The sequence below is a fragment of the Pseudopipra pipra genome, unplaced genomic scaffold (assembly GCF_036250125.1).
Source record: "Pseudopipra pipra isolate bDixPip1 unplaced genomic scaffold, bDixPip1.hap1 HAP1_SCAFFOLD_91, whole genome shotgun sequence".
NCBI classification, from domain to species: domain Eukaryota; kingdom Metazoa; phylum Chordata; class Aves; order Passeriformes; family Pipridae; genus Pseudopipra; species Pseudopipra pipra.
In genome coordinates, this window is record NW_026991232.1 from 13,831 (window position 1) to 36,910 (window position 23,080).

At 54.2% G+C, this 23,080-nt stretch overlaps 1 long non-coding RNA gene across 1 annotated transcript; it reads right to left on the reverse strand.

The window, feature by feature from the left end:
* Positions 1-13,642: 13,642 nt before the first annotated feature.
* LOC135408953 (uncharacterized) lies at positions 13,643-15,677 on the reverse strand. The gene is made up of 2 exons (XR_010427951.1): positions 15,601-15,677; positions 13,643-13,810 (listed from the first exon to the last, which is right to left on the reverse strand). It is a non-coding gene; the product is annotated as an uncharacterized LOC135408953 (long non-coding RNA).
* Positions 15,678-23,080: the final 7,403 nt, after the last annotated feature.

Sequence of the window (23,080 nt, forward strand, 5' to 3'; positions counted from 1 at the left end):
CATGGGCTGTCTGGGGCTCAGGAGGAGTCAGGGGGCTTCTTTTCTTCCTTCCTGCTTTCCAGGTTTTCTCCTGCCAAAGCAAAGGTTTCTTGGCTATCCTTGCTCAAGGAGATGCAGCAAAGGCCATCTTTTAAATCCAACACTGGAAACTGCTTCAGGTTGTCATTGAAGGGGGTTCTCTCAGGTCCTGCACTCATCAATCATCTTGGACATTGGTTTTCTTGGCAGGTTCTTGCATTCACATCCTACAAGCAAACCAGGATGAGCAAATTTAGCTGTTACTGCAACCAATCCAAGCTGGAATTCTGATTTTAAAGGGTACTGGGTTTGCCTTACCAGGAGAGATCCCACATCAGGGGTAATACCTACACGTTCTGCCCTCTTCCACTCTCCTGCAGTTCCACTGGCCCACACCACAGGAACAACTGCAGCTGCCACTTCAGTCGGGACCTTGCTGCTGACAGGAGTTATTCCCTGCACAACAAGAGCTGCTGCTTGGACACATTTAGTTTCAGCAATTGCAGTTTCAACATCCCAGTTTTCCATTTCATTTCTGCCTCAACTTTTCCAGTCCATCTCTTCCTAGCACAAGTTTGGGTGAGTTTGGGCAATAGACAAACTGAGGAATTCCCCAATGTTTTCCCAGTTTAACCCCTGTCACACCAATCACCTTAACACTGCCAGTCCTTAATTCTCCCTCTATTGGGTTAAGGGCTGAGGAAGTTGGACCTGTGTCTGACCAAGACATGTGCAAACCAAATGCTGGGAATGGACCACACACCTGGCACTCCTGCAGCTCTTACCATTACATTCCAGAGAAAACAGCCAATTGCACCATCACTGCTCATTTCTTAATCCCAATCCCACACTGCTTTGGCACTTGGAGCACCACTTTTAGAACCCAATTACAGTCCATTAGAGAGCTCCATGTCCAGCAGGGACAGGTACCCCTGGGATACTCTCAGGAATGCCTGAATCCATGGCAGGGACCTTGCTTTGAGCTCCCCAGGGCCGGGCACCCCGAGGATCTCCCCGAATAATCCTTTCGGTGCGCGCTGGAGTCCTCGGGGTGCCCCAACCTGGGGGGCACCAACAGCACTGTCCCTCCAGGGGCCCAATTTGGTCTCAAGCTTGCCATGGACAGCCCAAAAGGCATTTCAAGAGGCCTTCTTTGGCACCCACCAATGGGTACGGGGAGGAAGCCACAAGAAGGCCTCATTTCTAAAGGCAGGGGAATCTTGCCTGTGTCCCAGACTGGTCCGGGGATCTGAGGCCCTTCCCGAGAAAATCTCGGTGCCGGCGTGAAGGGCCAGAGATCCCTTGGAGCCACGGGAGAGCAGGCACAGAGTCCCTCCTGCAGGGCCAATTCTGCTGCCTGAAATCAGCTCTTCAAAGAAGCCTCTAACACTCAGCTGGTGAGTTTTAGAAGCCAGGCATTCCTTGCTTACAACACCCTGCCATGATCCCAGCCCCACGGGTGCTCTGGCAATCAGCTCCCAAATTGCACACACAGGTATCTCCACTGCAGCTGATATGGCAGCAATACAGGATTCATTTTCCTTCCCTGCATTCCTGTTCCACAGTCAGGACATTCTCCAACACTTATTACCATACACACCTACCCTTACAAGGTTTCCAAGGGGCGTCACTGAGGGTCTTCCCAGGTCTGCTCTGTCTGGAGCCCTCAAAGTCCTCAGTGCCTGCCTTAGGAACCTCAACACAACTCACCTGCTTACACAGCAACTTGCTGCTGCTTGCCTGCTGCCTCACTTCCCTTCTTCCTTCTTTCTTCACCTCCCTTGCTTGGTCCCTTTCAATCCCTTGGCTCAGCTCTCTGCAGTTTCCAGGCTACATCCCACTGCAAAAAGGATCAGCTCTTGTTACATCTCAACACTCAGGTATCATTCCCCCTTTATTCTTGACACTGGGCCATTAGGCCAGTGTCTCATGATTTAAAGCAGAGTTTGACTCCTCAGTGACAACAACAGCTACAGCCCTGAATCCTAACACAGGCTGAAACACAAACACGGATGGGAACTCTGAAGGATCCACTTTCTCCTGCTCACCAATCCAAAGGAGCTTTCCTAACTCAGGAATAATAGACCCCAGGTCCTTTTTCTGCAACTTCAGCTGCTATCAATGTGACCCACAAGACCTGGAAAGGCCCTTCCCACTTCACCTGCAGGGCTGGCAGTGCCACCACTGGACACGGACCCAGTGGCTGGGCAGGAACGGAGGGGCTGGGGCGTCCAATCCATCGGCCCAGGCGGCACCAGGAGTTCCTGGAGTTCCTGCAGGGGAGAGCCTCAAGACAACAAAGGATTAAGAAGATCATTTTAAACTTCAATAGGCATATCTCCTGGAATATGGGGACTTTGACAAGGCCTACTGGGGCAACAAGGACACACTCAAGGTTATCTATTAAAAGCACCTACCAGCACTCAAAAGCTATCACTATCCTTCTTGCAGGGGGAATTCAGGAAACTCTGTTTGCCAAGAGCCTCCTGGAGGATTTACAGGTTTTTGGGCTCTCTTTTAACCATTTTTCCCATCACTGTAGCTGGGACTATCACCCGCCCTACAGGGGGAACAGCCCACACAGTTCACTTGCAGGGATGCCATTAACTCAAAGTCCCTTCTCAGGGGGTCACTGCACACCTTGGCCTTTGTTTGCCCTCCCCACCAAAGATGCTTCCAACAGTTCTGACACATCTGGCAGACCCAGAGCTCTCCTCAGGGAATGCTTCAGCTGCTTAAAGGCTGCCCTTGCACCATCTAGCCAAGGCAGTAAATGCTTACAGGCTGTTCTTAAAAGCTGGTATAAAAGTCTTACCACACATCCAGAGGGAGCAATCCAGAGTCCACCCCGTCCCACCATTCCCAGCAAGGCAGTTCATGGGCTGTCTGGGGCTCAGGGAGGAGTCAGGGGGCTTCTTTTCTTCCTTCCTGCTTTTCAGATTTTCTCCTTCAAAAGCAACAGCCATCTTTTAAACCTAAGGTTGTCATTCAAGGTGGTTCTCTCAGGTCCTGCACTCATCAATCATCTTGGCCATTGGTTTCTTGGCAGGTTCTTGCATTCACGTCCTACAAGCAAACCAAGATGAGCCAATTTAGCTGTTACTGCAACCAATCCAAGCTGGCATTCTGTTTTTTAAGGTTGCTGGGTTTGCCTTACCAGGAGAGATCCCACATCAGGGGTAATACCTACAGGTTCTGCCCTCTCCCACTCTTCTGCAATTCCACTGGCCCACACCACAGGAACAACTGCAGCTGCCACTTCAGTCGGGACCTTGCTGCTGACAGGAGTTATTCCCTGCACAACAAGAGCTGCTGCTTGGACACATTTAGTTTCAGCAATTACAGTTTCAATCAACATCTCTAGTTTTCAATTTCATTTCTGCCTCAACTTTTCCAGTCCATCTCTTCCTAGCACAGGTTTGGGTGAGTTTGGCAAAGAGACAAACTCAGGAATTCCCCAATGTTTTCCCAGTTTAACCCCTGTCACACCAATCACCTTAACACTGCCAGTCCTTAATTCTCCCTCTACTGGGTTAAGGACTGAGGAAGTTGGACCTGTGTCTGACCAGGACATGTGCAAACCAAATGGTGGGGAATGGAACACACACCTGGCACTCTTGCAGCTCTTACCATTACATTCAAGACAAAATAGTCAATTGTACCACCACTGCTCATTTCTTCTGTGCCACAGCAACATCATTCCAGGCCTCTCACTGCCAACCCTATGCTTCTCCCAGCAGCTCCAGTGGCACCAAAACTTGTCCTGAAGGCACAAAGGCTCCTTTTGGGAGCACCATGACCCACCCAGACTGTAGCACTGGAATTCCATCTCCTGGACAAGCTGGGAGAAGCAGGGAAGAAAAACAAGGACCTTACAGGTCAATTGGGGGCACCTCTTCATCCAACAGCAGCTCCAAGAAAGGTACTGAGTCAACACCTCACCAAAGACACAGGAAAACAACTGCCAACACTTCAACAATCACTCCAGTTTTCAATTGATAAAGCAATACTGAAGAAAAGCTTTTCAGACACTTGGCAAGACTCCATCCCACTTTAACCAGTGTGTGGGACTCGTTCCCAGCCTCCTGAGGTTCATTTCCCACCTCACTCAGGGCTGCAGTACACCTGGTTCTACACACACTCAGGGAGCTGCTGTTCCTGCATTCCAGTCTCCTGGTTCCCCTTGCAACTCCTCCAGCTGTTTGCCCAGCTCTCCAGTGCCCATTCCTTTGCCCACTGCACTTGTTCACAGCCCCAGGGCTCCCAGGGCCACCCTGGGCTCTCCCCTGCCCTGACACTCAGGGCCCTTTCCCAGCCCCGACTCCATCCAGCACTGACACAGCTGCTGCACCTGCAATTCTTCTGCTCCTGCCCTCCCTCTGCCTGCAAAACACCCCTGCCAGCTCCTGCACCCCACCTCTTACCTCCCAGCAAAGCAGAGCTGCATCCTCCTGGATCCTCCAGCTGGATGCTGCTGGCTCTGGGCAGCTCCCACCCTTCAGCAGGGGATGCCAAAGGCAGCTCTGGGGACTGGCCCGAGGGCAGGGACACCCACTCTGGGTCACACCAACACTCAGCCAGCTCAGGCCTGGGCTCTTCTGCCTGCAGGGCAACAAACAGACAAGCAGGGACACTGGGACACCCCAAGGAAACAGGGACAACACACTCAGCAGCCTGGCACACCACAGCCCCCAGACCTGCCCAGGCTCCAGCTGCTGCACAGACCTGTGGCCACACAGGACCCAAACCCACCCCCAGCACAGACAACCCTGGGCAGGTCAAGCTGCTCATTCCCAAACACAACCAAACATCCATCCCACTGTCTGCCAGCCCCTGCTCCCAGCAATCCATCATCTTTCCCATTTCCTTTCTTTACAGGTCCTTCCATTCACATTCTACTATCAAACCATGATTAGGAAGTTTAGCTGTTACTAGAACCAATCCAGCTTGGCTTCCTAATTTTAAAGGATACTGGGTTTCCCTTACCAGGAGAGACTCTGGCTTAGGGGTAATTCTTACAGCTTCTGTCCTTGTCCATTTTCTTGGAATTCCACTGGCCCACACCACAGGAACAACTGCAGCTGCCACTTCAGTCAGGACCTTGCTGCTGACAGGAGTTATTATCCCTCTGTAAACACCAAACTGCTTCAATACAAACAATCCAGTGGACACTACAACTCCTTGGCACTTTCAGTGTAACCAGTGCAAGTCAGTTCCTAAGTTACACAAGCTTTTCTTCTCAAGTTGTAATTAATTAAGATATCAAAACAACAACAACTGTGAGATAAGAGATCCCCCCCAATGGTTCTACTTTTAGGGAAACAAAAACCCAAACCCCCATCCCCAGTACTACAATAGCTCAGGCTCCCACAAAGGCCCAGGGGCTGGGCTGGGGTTTTGGCTGCCCTGGAGCACAGGCAGGAACACGATGTCACCACCCCACAGCCACAGCTGAGAACCCAAAGAGCAGCCACACCAGCAGCTCCTGCCAGCCCTGCTGGGCTGGGCCTTGGGGAGGAAGGGCACTGGCCTTTCTTCCTGCCTAGGAGCAAAGAGCCTCCTTGCTGAGCACTTCTCCTGCCAAGGGCATCAGCTCAGATGGCAAGTTCATAAAGTGCAACTTCTTGGAATGAGAAAGATAGTTGTTCCCTGGACAATCTCTTTCCAACTGAACTCAGAAGTACACACTAGAAGTTCAGATGTTGTCTAAAATTTCTTACAAGAACCTCTGAGACACAACTGGTGAGTTTCAGAAGCCAGGCAATCTTGTATTCCTACGCTCTTGAATCATTCCAGCCCACCAGGTGTCCTGGCAATCAGTTCCCAAAGGGCACACAGACCTATCTCCACTGCAGATGATGGGAGGGGTCAGCATTACAGGAGGATTCATTTTCCTTCCCTGCATTCCTGTTCCACAGTCAGGACATTTTCCAACACTCATTACCATACACACCTACACTTCGAAGGTCTCTGAGGTGCGTCACCAAGGGCCTTCCCAGGTCTGCTCTGTCTGGAGCCCTCAAAGTCCTCAGTGCCTGCCTTAGGAACCTCAACACAACTCACCTGCTTACACAGCAACTTGGTGCTGCTTGGCTCATGCCTCACTTCCCTTCTTCCTTCTTTCTTCACCTCCCTTGCTTGGTCCCTTTCAATCCCTTGGCTCAGCTCTCTGCACTTTCCAGGCTACATCCCACTGCAAAAAGGATCAGCTCTTGTTACATCTCAACACTCAGATATCATTCCCCCTTTATTCTTGACACTTGGCCATCAGGCCAATGTCTCATTATTTAAAGCAGAGTTTGACTCCTCAGTGACAACAACAGCTACAGCCCTGAATCCTAACACAGGCTGAGACACAAACACGGATGGGAACTCTGAAGGATCCACTTTCTCCTGCTCACCAACCAAAAGGAGCTTTCTGAACTAAAGAAGAAGAGACCCCAGGTCCTTTTTCTGCAATGTCAGCTGCTATAAATGTGACCCACAAGACCTGGAAAGGCCCTTCCCACTTCACCTGCAGGGCTGGCAGTGCCACCACTGGACACGGACCCAGTGGCTGGGCAGGAACGGAGGGGCTGGGGCGTCCAATCCATCGGCCCAGGCGGCACCAGGAGTTCCTGGAGTTCCTGAGGGGAGAGCCTCAAGACAACAAAGGATTAGGAAAAGGATCATTTTAAACTTTAATATGTGTATCTCCTGGAAGATGGGGAGTTGGACAAAGCCTACTGGTGCAACAAGGACACACTCAAGGCTATCTATTCAAAGGATCTACCACCACTCAAAACTATCACTGTTCTTCTTTAAGGGGGAACTCAGGAAACTCTGTTTGCCAAGAGCCTCCTGGAGGATTTCCAGCTTTTGGGGCTCCCTTTTAACTATTTTTCCCATCACTGTAGCTGGGACTATCACCTGCCCTACAGGGGGAACAGCCCACAAAGTTCACTTGCAGGGATGCCATTAACTCAAAGTCCCTTCTCAGGGGGGTCACTGCACACCTTGGCCTTTGTTTGCCCTCCCCACCAAAGATGCTTCCAACAGTTCTGACACATCTGGCAGACCCAGAGCTCTCCTCAGGGAATGCTTCAGCTGCTTAAAGGCTGCCCTTGCACCATCTAACCAAGGCAGCAAATGCTTACAGGCTGTCGGAAAAGTTGGCAGAACAGTCTTACCACACATCCAGAGGGAGCAATCCAGAGTCCATCCCGTCCTACCATTCCCAGCAAGGCAGTTCATGGGCTGTCTGGGGCTCAGGAGGAGTCAGGGAGCTTCTTTTCTTCCTTCCCGCTTTCTGGATTTTCTCCTGCCAAAGCAAAGGTTTCTTGGCTTTCCTTGCTCAAGCAGATGCAGCAAAGGCCATCTTTGCAATCCAGTACTGGAAACTGCTCGAGGTTGTCATTCAAGGTGCTTCTCTCAGGTCCCGCACTGATCAATCATCTTGGCCACTGGTTTTCTTGGCAGGTTCTTGCATTCACGTCCTACAAGCAAACCAGGATGAGAAAATTTAGCTGTTACTGCAACCAATTCAAGCTGGCAATCTGATTTTAAAGGATACTGGCTTTGCCTTACCAGGAGAGATCCCACATCAGGGGTAATACCTACAGGTTCTGCCCTCTTCCACTCTCCTGCAATTCCACTGGCCCACACCACAGGAACAACTGCAGCTGCCACTTCAGTCGGGACCTTGCTGCTGACAGGAGTTATTCCCTGCACAACAAGAGCTGCTGCTTGGACACATTTAGTTCCAGCAATTACAGTTTCATTATCCCCAGTTTTCCATTTCATTTCTGCCTCAACTTTTCCACTCAATCTCTTCCTAACACAGGTTTGGGTGAGTCTGGCAAATAGACCAACTGAGGAATTCCCCAATGTTTTCCCAGTTTCACCCCTGTCACACCAATCACCTTAACACTGCCAGTCCTTCATTCCCTCTTTGTTGTGTTAAGGACTGAGGAAATTGGACCTGTGTCTGACCAGGACACATGCAAACCAAATGCTGGGAACTGGAACACACACCTGGCACTCCTGCAGCTCTTACCATTACATTCCAGAGAAAACAGCCAATTGGACCATCACTGCTCATTTCTTAATCCCAATCCCACACTGCTTTGGCACTTGGAGCACCACTTTTAGAACCCAATTACAGTCCATTAGGGAGCTCCCTGTCTAGCAGGGACAGGTACCCCTGGGATACTCTCAGCAATGCCTGAATCCATTGCAGGGACCTTGCTTTGAGCTCCCCAGGGCCGGGCACCCCGAGGATCTCCCCGAATAATCCTTTCGGTGCGCGCTGGAGTCCTCGGGGTGCCCCAACCCGGGGTCACCAACAGCACTGTCCCTCCAGGGGGCCCAATTTGGTCCTAAAATGCAGGGGGATCTTGCCTGTGTCCCAGACTGGTCCGGGGATCTGAGGCCCTTCCCGAGAAAATCTCGGTGCCGGCGTGAAGGGCCAGAGATCCCTTGGAGCCACGGGAGAGCAGGCACAGAGTCCCTCCTGGGGGGGCAATTCTGCTGCCTGAACTCAGCTCTTCAAAGAAGCCTCTAAGACTCAGCTGGTGAGTTTTAGAAGCCAGGCATTCCTACCCACTTTGAGATATTTTAAGAGCTTACTGAGTTAAAAAACATCAAGGTTTTTCAGGGACATCTGACTTTTAACAGACAGCTCCTTTCTCCTTTCAGTACAAAATTATTTTCATGGAATCATTTAATAGGGAGTGCCCAGGAACCCCAGACTGTGCTTTCCAGAACAGAAAATAAACAGAGGGAAGGAGCTTTGCACGAGTGTAACATACTCCAGAACACACCTGACTTTAGTTTTAACTCTTTGTGTTCAAATGTAGCACAAGACAAAACCTCCAGCAGGAGAGCTGGCACATTACCCATGGTACCCTCAAAGTCCACCTTAAGAGACCTGGAGAAAAATCACAGTTGTACGAGTCCCTTGTGCCTGCAGATGGCTGGGGATCCTCTCCATCCACCTCGTGCTCTCCCAACAGCAGAAAGGGGAACCTCAGGGACACGGTGGCACTCGACATCCTGCTGAGAGAACAAGGAAACCTTTAGCATAAAGGGGAGTTGGAATCTAAAACTTCCTTTCCTGGGAAAGGAAGCTTGTGAAGCTTTGTGAAGCCTGCAACCAAGAGGGGAAAAATTTGCATCTCCTTTGGCGCAGGTGTCAACAGAGGCCAACAGAGCTTCCACCTTTTTCAGACAACCAGCCCCGCAGCCCTGCCACGGCTCCCCCGGGGTCACCCGGCAGGGAAGGACCTTACCCGGGCCCCGCTGCCCAGCACAAGGCGCCCCTAAACGCCCCCCGGCTCCCCCGGTCCATAACCCAGCGGCCAAGGCGCTCTCCCCTCCGCAGCCCGGGCAGCAGCGGGGCCGCGCCCTCAGCCCTCACACACAACCGACCGCACCCGCCCCGCCCGCCCTTTATACCGCGGGCCGCCAGCGCTGCCCAATCAGCGCTCGAGCGCCGCCGCCCAATCCCAGCCCGCCTGGCCCTGCGGCCCCGCCCCGCCCGCTCAGCTGAGGGAGATCGGGAACTGGGGACAGGAACCTGCTGCTGGGGGAGAGCCTGGAGATGGAATTGCACACGGGCACCTGAAGCCCAGGCGATTTGCTTGCCTTGGCAAGGCCCTGTCACAGGAAATCTTGCTCCCAGTCACAGGAAATCTCTGTTTCCCTGCCCATCCCTGGAGACAGGTGGCCCCTAAAATCCCCGGCAATCAGGAAGCACAGGCTGGAGGAGCTGGCAGGACCCAGTGGCCGTGTGTGCTGTGTGACACCGTGTCCTGCAGCCCCACGGACCTGCACAGCAGGGACAGGTCCTGGCAGCGTTTCAGTGCCGAGGCCAAAGCTGGGGCTCAGGGACAGCTGGGGCACGTGGCAGCTCTGGGAATCTCTGCCATGGATGGCTGGGCATTCCAGGACTGCCTGCTGGGCAAAGGAGCTTCTCTGCAGACTGTGGAACCAACAGGTCTCGTGGACTGTAAGAAGCCAGAACTGCTGCAGGACTGTAGAGGAATCTGGGTCAGAAGAGACAGTTCAAGGTCTCTAAGTCTGACCTCCTGCTCAGGCCACAGTCACCAATGGGATCGCACCGGGCTGCTCAGGGAGGGATGCAGTCATGTTTTGAAACATTCCACGGATGGGGATACAACAACCTCCCCAGGCAACCCGTTCCATGAGCGACTGTCCTGACAAAATACCTCCCCTCCTATGCGGTTGGCAGCAACAGCTGGGCTGGCAGGAGCAGAACCTCCCTGCTGGGCCATTCCCCAGCAGCCCAAGTGCCCTGCACGGGGCTTGGTGCGGAGGCCTGGGCGGCTCGTTCCTCCAGCTGGGCATTTTAGGAGCTGCCCTTGCCCCGTCACTGCCAAGTCCCTCTGGCAGTGGTGCAGCTCCTCAGCTGGAGTGCCTCTGAGGGACCCCCGGCCACGTTTCCCAGCAGCTGAAGGAAGGGAGGGTCACCCCCCAAGCTGGGCTGCCTTTCTCTCGCTGCCTTTTCCCCACCTTTACACTGCAGTGACAAGAGCTGCACTTTCCCAGGGAACGGGGCAGTGACAGGGCAGAGCAGCAGGCAGGAACCCCCTTCTTTTCTGCAGGCCAGTGACTAACTGTGTGTGAAGGGACAGCGACTCTGGTACCAACTCCACCTCCCACTTCTTGTCACAGATCGATCTGAGCCACTTGTCAGGTCAATACCTGCTCTTTTCAGGAGCACCAGGCTTGTGGTCAGTGTCCTCATTGTAGCCCACGAATCCCTCTAGGTGTTAAATCAGCCTCCCTGTGCTGATTCTTCTCATGAAGAATTAGCATTTAATGAGATCTACAAATTATCCTGAGAGGGTCTATGTTACGAGCTCAGTTTGGCAGTGTTGCTATCCTGGAAAGTGTGGAACAGTGACTGTCAGTTCTCCTTAGGATGCTCTTAAACACCATCCCTACATTCCCAGGAGAACTCTGGAGGGAGAGACAGAATGTTTAAAACATGAAACCCTGGCATTGCAATTGTTATTTCTAAGGATGTGTTTCTATCTGATACAGTTGTTGGGGTGATTACTCTGGAGAGTGTTTTGTACCTCAGGCAGTAAGTCTGGTGTATCAGCCTCCTCGTGAGCAGGAACCAGCAGGTTCCCCAAAGGAATGTTATGTCAGAATCTGCCAAACACAGCACGGAGGTGAGCAGGAGTGGTGCTTGTGCACAGCTGAAGTGAAGCACCCTTGGATTCGAACTGCTCTGGGAGATCTTTGTTGAGATGGGTATTTCTGCACAGCTTCTTGTGCCATGTTGAATTTAGAGATGAGCTGATAAAGGCAGTGACACTGTTCTGTCATCACTGAGCTTTTGAGGATTTCAAACCCCTTACTCTTAAGTCCAGGGGCTCGTTCCCTGGGGTCCGTGCTCGGGGGCTTGTTCCCGGGGCTCGTTGCCGGGTCCCGCCCGTGCCCGCTGCGGGTCCTGGCCGGTGCCGCCTCTCGCCCGGCAGGCGGAGTGGGGGCCCCGCGGCGGGAGGACCGAGGTGGGATTGGGGCTGGGACCCCCCCAGGGAACGGGACACGGTCCCGCTCGGGCCGGGGGAGCCGGGGCTGTGCCTTGGCACGGGAGAGCGGTGACCCCGGTGGGCAGGGCCGGGACTGCAGCCCCGGGGCGCGACCCAAAAGCGGGGGATGGACCCCAAAGCACGGCTGGGATGCGAGAGTGTGTCGTGGGTGGCCATAACCACTTGTCCCTCCCGCAGTCCTCGGCCCTGTCGGTCAAGTCCTGCAGTGCGGACTCGCCGTTCCCGGTAGCCGGAGAGGGCTCCCATCCCCGGGCAGCCCCAACGCCCCTAAATCCCGCAGCTCCTGTTCCCGATCCCGGCGTGCCGGGTCTCCTCGTCCCGCCCCTGCCGCAGGTATCTGTACGAGTACGGCAGCAGCTACAGCCAGGCGCCTCTGCCTGTGCTCCTGGGCTCCACCAGGACCTTCCTCTCCATGGTCTCCACCTGCTGCATCTCCCCTGCACCCACCGCCTGCTTCCTGAAGGAGGTGACACCCCTGGCACCAGTGGGCTCATCTCCGTGCTGCTCCTTGGCAATCCAGGCGAACCAATGACGCCTGCTTCCAAATTGCCAGCCACTCCCCCATACCACCACAGTGATCCTCAGATCTCAATTCAGTCAGACCAGACTCGACACATAAGGAGCGAAAATGGACATGAACTCTCCCATAAATGCATAAAGCTACTTTATTTTCAGTATACATTTCATTTTGAAAAATATAAATGCTAAAGTATCTCATCATTTCATCTTTTGATTCCATAAAAGTCACAATAGAAAGCTTCATAAAACTGTAAAATACTATAATGTTATAAGGAATTTCATGGTTTATATTACTGGAAAAAAAAATCACTTTAATAATATTTGAAACGTTTTCTGCTTGGTCCTGCTGCATTGCCGGGTCTGGGGCCGAGAAGCTGAGTAGCCAAGATTTCGGGTAAATTCCACAGATGATGGTGTGGGATGCAGGAGGATGCGGATCACATCCCGTCTCCTTCACAGCAAAGATTACTCATAAAAAATAAAACCCATAAAACCAACATAACCCTAAAACAGCCAGATGCTTCGGAGCAGAAGGTGTTAATGGAACCGATCCAGCCCTGTGCCACGTCCTGGAGATTGTGGTGTGGTGGGTTTGGTTTTTTGTAAAAATCACATTATATGTGGTACAATACATTTTTTACAGAAAGCCTGGCATCTAGAAATAAGAGGTAGAACTTTTAGATACTTTTAGATACTTCTGTATCTAAAACCCACAGAGCAATGCTCCGTGTTGCCCAAGGCCTCTCTATGCCACCAAAAGGAAAGGGACTTGGGTCCCAGCTCTTAAACCCGAAGGATAATTTAAGGATTTATCACCTAGGGGTTTAGGTCCTACTCCCAGGAATTACCAGTCTGGCAGCAGCACTAATTTATTGCTCTGATTTGTATTTCTCCCCTCCCAACTCACAACAAAACAGTATAGGACAGCCTTAGTATATTAAAAAGTCAGCCCAAAGGCAAAAAAGCCAAGGTCAGCTGTGATTCCTCACTTAAAAGAGGAAAATGTAAAGTGGGAATGACTGAAAATAAAGATTACAATCAGCATTTATGGATATTAACATGAGAAATTAAAACCAAGAGAAGAGCACAAAAGCAAATCATCTAAGAAGGGAAATAAGTTAATGACCAACTGATCCCTGCCTGGGCAGCTTAATGACACAAATAATTAATTACTCTGTTAAGTGCTGATTTTTTTTGCAACTGCTTGGCACCTAAGGAAACAAACAGTGACAGGACAGCGCTGCAAATCCAGAACACCAGACTCAGAGGAAAAAAATAAATCCCACCATCAGCAGGTTAACACTAAGGGGGAGAGGAGGGGAGGGGAGAAAAGCACTTAAGCTGGAGGCACCAGAAGGAACAACATTGATTTTGTAACCAGCAAAGGAAAAAAAACCCAAAACAAAACAAAAAGCTCACAGAAGCAAAATCTGTCATAAAGCAGAGGCCTGGAAATTAAAAAAGAGAGGAAAAAAAAATAGAACAAGAAAAAGTACTTCTCAAGTAAAAGGAAAGATTAAAAAATAATTTAAAAATCACTCTAAATATATAGATATATATTTGTAGTGCAAGTCAGAGTCAAGCAGGCATGCGAGAGGTTAGTTCTACTCACTGTCAGCAGGTTTGCTATCACTTAGGAAAGGTTCCTGCTCCATGATGTCCATTGGTATTTTAATTCTTGGGACTTTTTCTGAGTAGGGGCAGTCAGACTGTGAAAGAAACATGTAAAAGCTCTTAGAACATTCCCACTGCTCTCTCTCTTATCGTCTCCCACACATTAAAATTATCCTTCACATAGTTTCTGTAGGAACGGGGAAAAGAAAAGAAGGAAAAAGAGAAAAGCATTGTCCAGCTTAGTTTTAGTTGCCTGCTGGATTCCACTGGTTCCCCACTGCACCCCACTTCCCCTTGTCCTTCACACTCCAAAAGTAAAACAGACTGAAAGGATAATCTTGTGGAATTGTAAATTAACACAGATCTTCCCCTTTCCCACCCCACCAGCTTTTAAGACACCATCCCACTCTGCTTGGAGTCGGCTGCAGGAAATACAGACAGAAAACGGATCTGTGGGCAAACATAGCAGGGCACTGGTTGCTGGGAAAGCTCATCCATACCCTTTATCCTACTGGCATTTCTGTAAAACCCCTTAGTTGTTCCCAGTTGCTCTATGAGGGCAGAGGTTCCGTATGCTGGGCTGGTTCAGCAACTCCTCTTTAATTGGGGTAAAGCCCAGCCTCAGTTACACCTCTAGTTCATCAATTCCAGGACCCTTGGAGGGATTCAGGATCCCTGGCCTGGCAGGACAAACAGCAACCAGGTCAGGAAGAGGCAAAGGGAAAAGCTGGGGGACCAGCAGGGCTTACACCCCACTGCCTTCTGTCACCCCCCTGCTTCTGCTTAGCAGACGGTCCTTGGAATTATTCTGCTTTTTTAAAAATAAAGGAAACTTCTCATAGCCAAGGAAAGGCTGATATTGCCTAACTTGGCAAAGGCAGGAAGGTGGGATTTGCAAGAAACATTGGGACAGCAGCCCTGTGCCCCAGGACAGAAAGCCTGTGAGCTTTGGCTTTCAGGTGCAGTGTGTGGCGCAGCCTGGGCACTCTGTGGGGAGTAAGTGGTCTGTTTCCTGGTATTCGAGCAAGCCACATCAGCTCATCTGCACCTAAGGACCTTGTGAGGTAACCAGGAGACGAGTTGAGGTTCTTCCTCGGAGATTTTTACTTCGTGGAGGAGCTCCTTTCAGTTCAGCGCAGGTGAACGGAGCTGCACTGCAAGCTCTGATCATCTCCTCATTGAATGCAGCTGAGGGCGTTTGTGGGGGATTTAAACTGCGGGGAGAAACTGCTCTCAGCTCAGTCCGGCTCAGCGCAGCTGCCCTGAGAGGCATAATCAGCTGAGCGGGGGGTGGAGTCCAGGTGGTTTCTGGGTGATAGAAATTGGAGCAGGCAAAGAGGAGTGTGCCATGTTAGTAAGGCAGGGCACTTGGAGCAGCAGGTCGTCCAGGCAGAGGGAGTAAAAGAGAAGAACCACTCTCCTTCCCAGCTGTCTTTGGTGGTCTATGAGGTAGGTCTGCGGCTAATGGTTTTTCTGGATTAGGACTGAGAGTTTAAGTGGAGCACTTCATCAATAGACGGGGTGCAGTTTAATTATGGAAAGAAAAGCTTTGCCGTGTGTCTCTCAAGTTCAGCTAATGGCCCACTTTTGGTATAAGGTGGGCAGGCAGGGCTTTCTGTGCTGGCACCTTTTCCCTGCGAGGAATCCTCATGTGGATCGGGTTTGGGGAGGTGTTACAATCTGCTAAAATATTGCAGAAAGAATTTTTATATTCGAATGTTCCCTTGAGCAAAATTAAAACTCATACAAGTTAACTGTTGATGCCAAAACTGCTTTTATTAATTGCTAAGAGATGCAAAGAGAAAGAGGAAAAAATCAGAAAAGGTTAGAAAATGCTAAGATTACTTTTTAGAAGCACAGAAAAAGATTACCACCGAAAAACTACCTATTCGTCCGAGCTGACTTGTGGAGTGTGGGGGCGGAGAGGGAGAGAAAGAAGCAGTTTTCGCCTTTTTTTTTTCTCGGGCTCCGCCGCCGCTATTCGGTGATGTTATCTCTTTAGCTGCAGGGGGTCTGGAATGCAGCCGGGATGTGGCTTCTCCGCAGCTCCCGCCGTCACTACCCCCGGCCCAGTCTCAGGCTTGTGCAGAGGTCTCGGTCCTGCCGTCCCTCTCAGAAATGGGCTTAGGGTGGAAAACTCACCCAGAGTAGCACGGAGGGTCCCGGTGCAATTGCAATTGCAGAGATATGATAAGGCTGGACAATCCCAGGATCCTTTGGCAGGAAAACTCCCGTGGGAAGACTCTGGTGAGAAGTTCTGATGAAAAACTGACACAGGAGTTTTGGTAGGACGATTTTGACAGGCAGAAACACTGGCGAAACATCCTTTTTGGCATTTGAATATTATCTCTCTGTTACACGGGACAGGAGCCCTGTTTCCCGGGACAGAAAGCTTGTGAGGTTTGGCTTTCAGATGCAGTGTGTGGCACAGCCTGGGCACTCTGTGGGCAGGCAGGGCATTCTATGCTAGCACCTATTCACAGAGAGGAATCCTCATTGGGATCGGGTTTGGGGGGGGCTCCCAAAACTGCGGATTGCGGCTGACCAAAGGGAGGACAGCAGCCCTGTTTCCCGGGACAGAAAGCTTGTGAGGTTTGGCTTTCAGGTGCAGTGTGTGGCACAGCCTGGGCACTCTGTGGGCAGGCAGGGCTTTCTGTGCTGGCACCTTTTCCCTGCGAGGAATCCTCATTTGGATCGGGTTTGGATCGGGTGGCCGGCAATGGCGGGGCGGGGGTGACCAAAGGGGGGACAGCAGCCCTGTTTCCCGGGACAGAAAGCTTGTGAGGTTTGGCTTTCAGGTGCAGTGTGTGGCACAGCCTGGGCACACTGTGGGCAGGCAGGGCTTTCTGTGCTGGCACCTTTTCCCTGCGAGGAATCCTCATTTGGATCGGGTTTTGGGGGGGCTGCTAAAATGGCGGGGCGGGGCTGACCAAAGGGGGGGAGAGCAGCCCTGTTTCCCGGGACAGAAAGCTTGTGAGGTTTGGCTTTCAGGTGCATTGTGTGGCTCAGCCTGGGCACTCTGTTGGCAGGCAGGGCTTTCTGTGCTGGCACCTTTTCCCTGCGAGGAATCCTCATTTGGGTCGGGTTTGGATCGGGTGGCCGGCAATGGCGGGGCGGGGGTGACCAAAGGGGGGACAGCAGCCCTGTTTCCCGGGACAGAAAGCTTGTGAGGTTTGGCTTTCAGGTGCAGTGTGTGGCGCAGCCTGGGGTGTCCCTGGGCAGGCAGGGCTTTCTGTGCTGGCACCTTTTCCCTGCGAGGAATCCTCATTTGGATCGGGTTTGGATCGTGTGGCCGGCAGTGTTGGGCGGGGCTGACCAAGGTGGGGGACAGCAGCCCTGTTTCCCGGGACAGAAAGCTTGTGAGGTTTGGCTTTCAGGTGCAGTGTGTGGCGCAGCCTGGGCACACTGTGGGCAGGCAGGGCTTTCGGTGCTGGCACCTTTTCCCTGCGAGGAATCCTCATTTGGATCGGGTTTGGATCGGGTGGCCGGCAATGGCGGGGCTGGGGTGACCAAAGGGGGGACAGCAGCCCTGTTTCCCGGGACAGAAAGCTTGTGAGGTTTGGCTTTCAGGTGCAGTGTGTGGCGCAGCCTGGGGTGTCCGTGGGCAGGCAGGGCTTTCTGTGCTGGCACCTTTTCCCTGCGAGGAATCCTCATTTGGATCGGGTTTTGGGCGGGCTGCTAAAATGGCGGGGCGGGGCTGACCAAAGGGGGGACAGCAGCCCTGTTTTCCGGGACAGAAAGCTTGTGAGGTTTGGCTTTCAGGTGCAGTGTGTGGCACAGCCTGGGCACTCTGTGGGCAGGCAGGACTTTCGGTGCTGGCACCTTTTCCCTGCGAGGAATCCTCATTTGGATCGGGTTTGGATCGGGTGGCCGGCAATGGCGGGGCGGGGGTGACCAAAGGGGGGACAGCAGCCCTGTTTCCCGGGACAGAAAGCTTGTGAGGTTTGGCTTTCAGGTGCAGTGTGTGGCGCAGCCTGGGGTGTCAGTGGGCAGCCAGGGCTTTCTGTGCTGGCACGTTTTCCCTGCGAGGAATCCTCATTTGGATCGGGTTTTCGGGGGGCTGCTAAAATTGCGGGGCGGGGGTGACCAAGGTGGGGGACAGCAGCCCTGTTTCCCGGGACAGAAAGCTTGTGAGGTTTGGCTTTCAGGTGCAGTGTGTGGCGCAGCCTGGGGTGTCCGTGGGCAGGCAGGGCTTTCTGTGCTGGCACCTTTTCCCTGCGAGGAATCCTCATTTGGATCGAGTTTTGGGGGGGCTGCTAAAATGGCGGGGCGGGGGTGACCAAAGGGGGGACAGCAGCCCTGTTTCCCGGGACAGAAAGCTTGTGAGGTTTGGCTTTCAGGTGCAGTGTGTGGCACAGCCTGGGCACTCTGTGGGCAGGCAGGGCTTTCTGTGCTGGCACCTTTTTCCTGCGAGGAATCCTCATTTGGATCGGGTTTGAATCGGGTGGCCGGCAATGGCGGGGCGGGGGCGACCAAAGGGGGGACAGCAGCCCTGTTTCCCGGGACAGAAAGCTTGTGAGGTTTGGCTTTCAGGTGCATTGTGTGGCGCAGCCTGGGGTGTCCGTGGGCAGGCAGGGCTTTCTGTGCTGGCACCTTTTCCCTGCGAGGAATCCTCATTTGGATCGGGTTTTGGGGGGGCTGCTCAAATGGCGGGGCGGGCGTGACCAAAGGGGGGACAGCAGCCCTGTTTCCCGGGACAGAAAGCTTGTGAGGTTTGGCTTTCAGGTGCAGTGTGTGGCACAGCCTGGGCACTCTGTGGGCAGGCAGGGCTTTCTGTGCTGGCACCTTTTCCCTGCGAGGAATCCTCATTTGGATCGGGTTTGGATCGGGTGGCCGGCAGTGGTGGGCGGGGCTGACCAAAGGGGGGACAGCAGCCCTGTTTCCCGGGACAGAAAGCTTGTGAGGTTTGGCTTTCAGGTGCGGTGTGTGGCACAGCCTGGGCACTCTGTGGGCAGCCAGGGCTTTCTGTGCTGGCACCTTCTCCCTGCGAGGAATCCTCATTTGGATCGGGTTTGGATCGGGTGGCCGGCAATGGCGGGGCGGGGGTGACCAAAGGGGGGACAGCAGCCCTGTTTCCCGGGACAGAAAGCTTGTGAGGTTTGGCTTTCAGGTGCAGTGTGTGGCGCAGCCTGGGGTGTCCGTGGGCAGGCAGGGCTTTCTGTGCTGGCACCTTTTCCCTGCGAGGAATCCTCATTTGGATCGGGTTTTGGGGGGGCTGCTAAAATGGCGGGGCGGGGGTGACCAAAGGGGGGACAGCAGCCCTGTTTCCCGGGACAGAAAGCTTGTGAGGTTTGGCTTTCAGGTGCAGTGTGTGGCGCAGCCTGGGGTGTCCGTGGGCAGGCAGGGCTTTCTGTGCTGGCACCTTTTCCCTGCGAGGAATTCTCATTTGGATCAGGTTTTGTGGGGGCTGCTAAAATGGCGGGGCGGGGCTGACCAAAGGGGGGACAGCAGCCCTGTTTCCCGGGACAGAAAGCTTGTGAGGTTTGGCTTTCAGGTGCAGTGTGTGGCTCAGCCTGGGCACACTGTGGGCAGGCAGGGCTTTCTGTGCTGGCGCCTTTTCCCTGCGAGGAATCCTCATTTGGATCGGGTTTGGATCGGGTGGCCGGCAATGGCGGGGCGGGGGTGACCAAAGGGGGGACAGCAGCCCTGTTTCCCGGGACAGAAAGCTTGTGAGGTTTGGCTTTCAGGTGCAGTGTGTGGCACAGCCTGGGAACTCTGTGGGCAGGCAGGGCTTTCTGTGCTGGCACCTTTTCCCTGCGAGGAATCCTCATTTGGATCGGGTTTGGATCGGGTGGCCGGCAATGGCGGGGCTGGGGTGACCAAAGGGGGGACAGCAGCCCTGTTTCCCGGGACAGAAAGCTTGTGAGGTTTGGCTTTCAGGTGCAGTGTGTGGCGCAGCCTGGGGTGTCCGTGGGCAGGCAGGGCTTTCTGTGCTGGCACCTTTTCCCTGCGAGGAATCCTCATTTGGATCGGGTTTTGGGCGGGCTGCTAAAATGGCGGGGCGGGGCTGACCAAAGGGGGGACAGCAGCCCTGTTTTCCGGGACAGAAAGCTTGTGAGGTTTGGCTTTCAGGTGCAGTGTGTGGCACAGCCTGGGCACTCTGTGGGCAGGCAGGACTTTCGGTGCTGGCACCTTTTCCCTGCGAGGAATCCTCATTTGGATCGGGTTTGGATCGGGTGGCCGGCAATGGCGGGGCGGGGGTGACCAAAGGGGGGACAGCAGCCCTGTTTCCCGGGACAGAAAGCTTGTGAGGTTTGGCTTTCAGGTGCAGTGTGTGGCGCAGCCTGGGGTGTCCGTGGGCAGCAGGGCTTTCTGTGCTGGCACGTTTTCCCTGCGAGGAATCCTCATTTGGATCGGGTTTTCGGGGGGCTGCTAAAATTGCGGGCGGGGGGTGACCAAGGTGGGGGACAGCAGCCCTGTTTCCCGGGACAGAAAGCTTGTGAGGTTTGGCTTTCAGGTGCAGTGTGTGGCGCAGCCTGGGGTGTCCGTGGGCAGGCAGGGCTTTCTGTGCTGGCACCTTTTCCCTGCGAGGAATCCTCATTTGGATCGAGTTTTGGGGGGGCTGCTAAAATGGCGGGGCGGGGGTGACCAAAGGGGGGACAGCAGCCCTGTTTCCCGGGACAGAAAGCTTGTGAGGTTTGGCTTTCAGGTGCAGTGTGTGCACAGCCTGGGCACTCTGTGGGCAGGCAGGGCTTTCTGTGCTGGCACCTTTTTCCTGCGAGGAATCCTCATTTGGATCGGGTTTGAATCGGGTGGCCGGCAATGGCGGGGCGGGGGCGACCAAAGGGGGGACAGCAGCCCTGTTTCCCGGGACAGAAAGCTTGTGAGGTTTGGCTTTCAGGTGCATTGTGTGGCGCAGCCTGGGGTGTCCGTGGGCAGGCAGGGCTTTCTGTGCTGGCACCTTTTCCCTGCGAGGAATCCTCATTTGGATCGGGTTTTGGGGGGGCTGCTCAAATGGCGGGGCGGGGGTGACCAAAGGGGGGGACAGCAGCCCTGTTTCCCGGGACAGAAAGCTTGTGAGGTTTGGCTTTCAGGTGCAGTGTGTGGCACAGCCTGGGCACTCTGTGGGCAGGCAGGGCTTTCTGTGCTGGCACCTTTTCCCTGCGAGGAATCCTCATTTGGATCGGGTTTGGATCGGGTGGCCGGCAGTGGTGGGCGGGGCTGACCAAAGGGGGGACAGCAGCCCTGTTTCCCGGCACAGAAAGCTTGTGAGGTTTGGCTTTCAGGTGCATTGTGTGGCACAGCCTGGGCACTCTGTGGGCAGGCAGGGCTTTCTGTGCTGGCACCTTTCCCTGCGAGGAATCCTCATTTGGATCGGGTTTTGGGGGGGCTGCTAAAATGGCGGGGCGGGGCTGACCAAAGGGGGGACAGCAGCCCTGTTTCCCGGGACAGAAAGCTTGTGAGGTTTGGCTTTCAGGTGCGGTGTGTGGCACAGCCTGGGCACTCTGTGGGCAGCCAGGGCTTTCTGTGCTGGCACCTTCTCCCTGCGAGAATCCTCATTTGGATCGGGTTTGGATCGGGTGGCCGGCAATGGCGGAGCGGGGGTGACCAAAGGGGGGACAGCAGCCCTGTTTCCCGGGACAGAAAGCTTGTGAGGTTTGGCTTTCAGGTGCAGTGTGTGGCGCAGCCTGGGGTGTCCGTGGGCAGGCAGGGCTTTCTGTGCTGGCACCTTTTCCCTGCGAGGAATCCTCATTTGGATCGGGTTTTGGGGGGCTGCTAAAATGGCGGGGCGGGGGTGACCAAAGGGGGGACAGCAGCCCTGTTTCCCGGGACAGAAAGCTTGTGAGGTTTGGCTTTCAGGTGCAGTGTGTGGCTCAGCCTGGGCACACTGTGGGCAGGCAGGGCTTTCTGTGCTGGCACCTTTCCCTGCGAGGAATCCTCATTTGGATCGTGTTTTGTGGGGGCTGCCAATATGGCGGGGCGGGGGTGACCAAAGGGGGGACAGCAGCCCTGTTTCCCGGGACAGAAAGCTTGTGAGGTTTGGCTTTCAGGTGCAGTGTGTGGCACAGCCTGGGAACTCTGTGGGCAGGCAGGGCTTTCTGTGCTGGCACCTTTTCCCTGCGAGGAATCCTCATTTGGATCGGGTTTGGATCGGGTGGCCGGCAATGGCCGGGCGGGGGTGACCAAAGGGAGGACAGCAGCCCTGTTTCCCGGACAGAAGCTTGTGAGGTTTGGCTTTCAGGTGCAGTGTGTGGCGCAGCCTGGGGTGTCCGTGGGCAGGCAGGGCTTTCTGTGCTGGCACCTTTTCCCTGCGAGGAATCCTCATTTGGATCGGGTTTGGATCGGGTGGCCGGCAATGGCGGGGCGGGGGGTGACCAAAGGGGGGACAGCAGCCCTGTTTCCCGGGACAGAAAGCTTGTGAGGTTTGGCTTTCAGGTGCAGTGTGTGGCACAGCCTGGGCACTCTGTGGGCAGCCAGGGCTTTCGGTGCTGGCACCTTTTCCCTGCGAGGAATCCTCATTTGGATCGGGTTTTCGGGGGGCTGCTAAAATGGCGGGGCGGGGCTGACCAAAGGGGGGACAGCAGCCCTGTTTCCCGGGACAGAAAGCTTGTGAGGTTTGGCTTTCAGGTGCAGTGTGTGGCACAGCCTGGGCACTCTGTGGGCAGGCAGGGCTTTCTGTGCTGGCACCTTTTCCCTGCGAGGAATCCTCATTTGGATCGGGTTTGGATCGGGTGGCCGGCAATGGCGGGGCGGGGGTGACCAAAGGGGGGACAGCAGCCCTGTTTCCCGGGACAGAAAGCTTGTGAGGTTTGGCTTTCAGGTGCAGCGTGTGGCGCAGCCTGGGGTGTCCGTGGGCAGGCAGGGCTTTCTGTGCTGGCACCTTTTCCCTGCGAGGAATCCTCATTTGGATCGTGTTTTTGGGGGGCTGCTAAAATGGCGGGGCGGGGCTGACCAAAGTGGGGACAGCAGCCCTGTTCCCCGGGACACAAAGCTTGTGAGGTTTGGCTTTCAGGTGCAGTGTGTGGCGCAACCTGGGCACTCTGTGGGCAGGCAGGGCTTTCTGTGCTGGCACCTTTTCCCTGCGAGGAATCCTCATTTGGATCGGGTTTTGGGGGGGCTGCTAAAATGGCGGTGCGGGGCTGACCAAAGGGGGGACAGCAGCCCTGTTTCCCGGGACAGAAAGCTTGTGAGGTTTGGCTTTCAGGTGCATTGTGTGGCACAGCCTGGGCATTCTGTGGGCAGGCAGGGCTTTCTGTGCTGGCACCTTTTCCCTGCGAGGAATCCTCATTTGGATCGGGTTTGGATCGGGTGGCCGGCAATGGCGGGGCGGGGGTGACCAAAGGGGGGACAGCAGCCCTGTTTCCCGGGACAGAAAGCTTGTGAGGTTTGGCTTTCAGGTGCAGTGTGTGGCGCAGCCTGGGGTG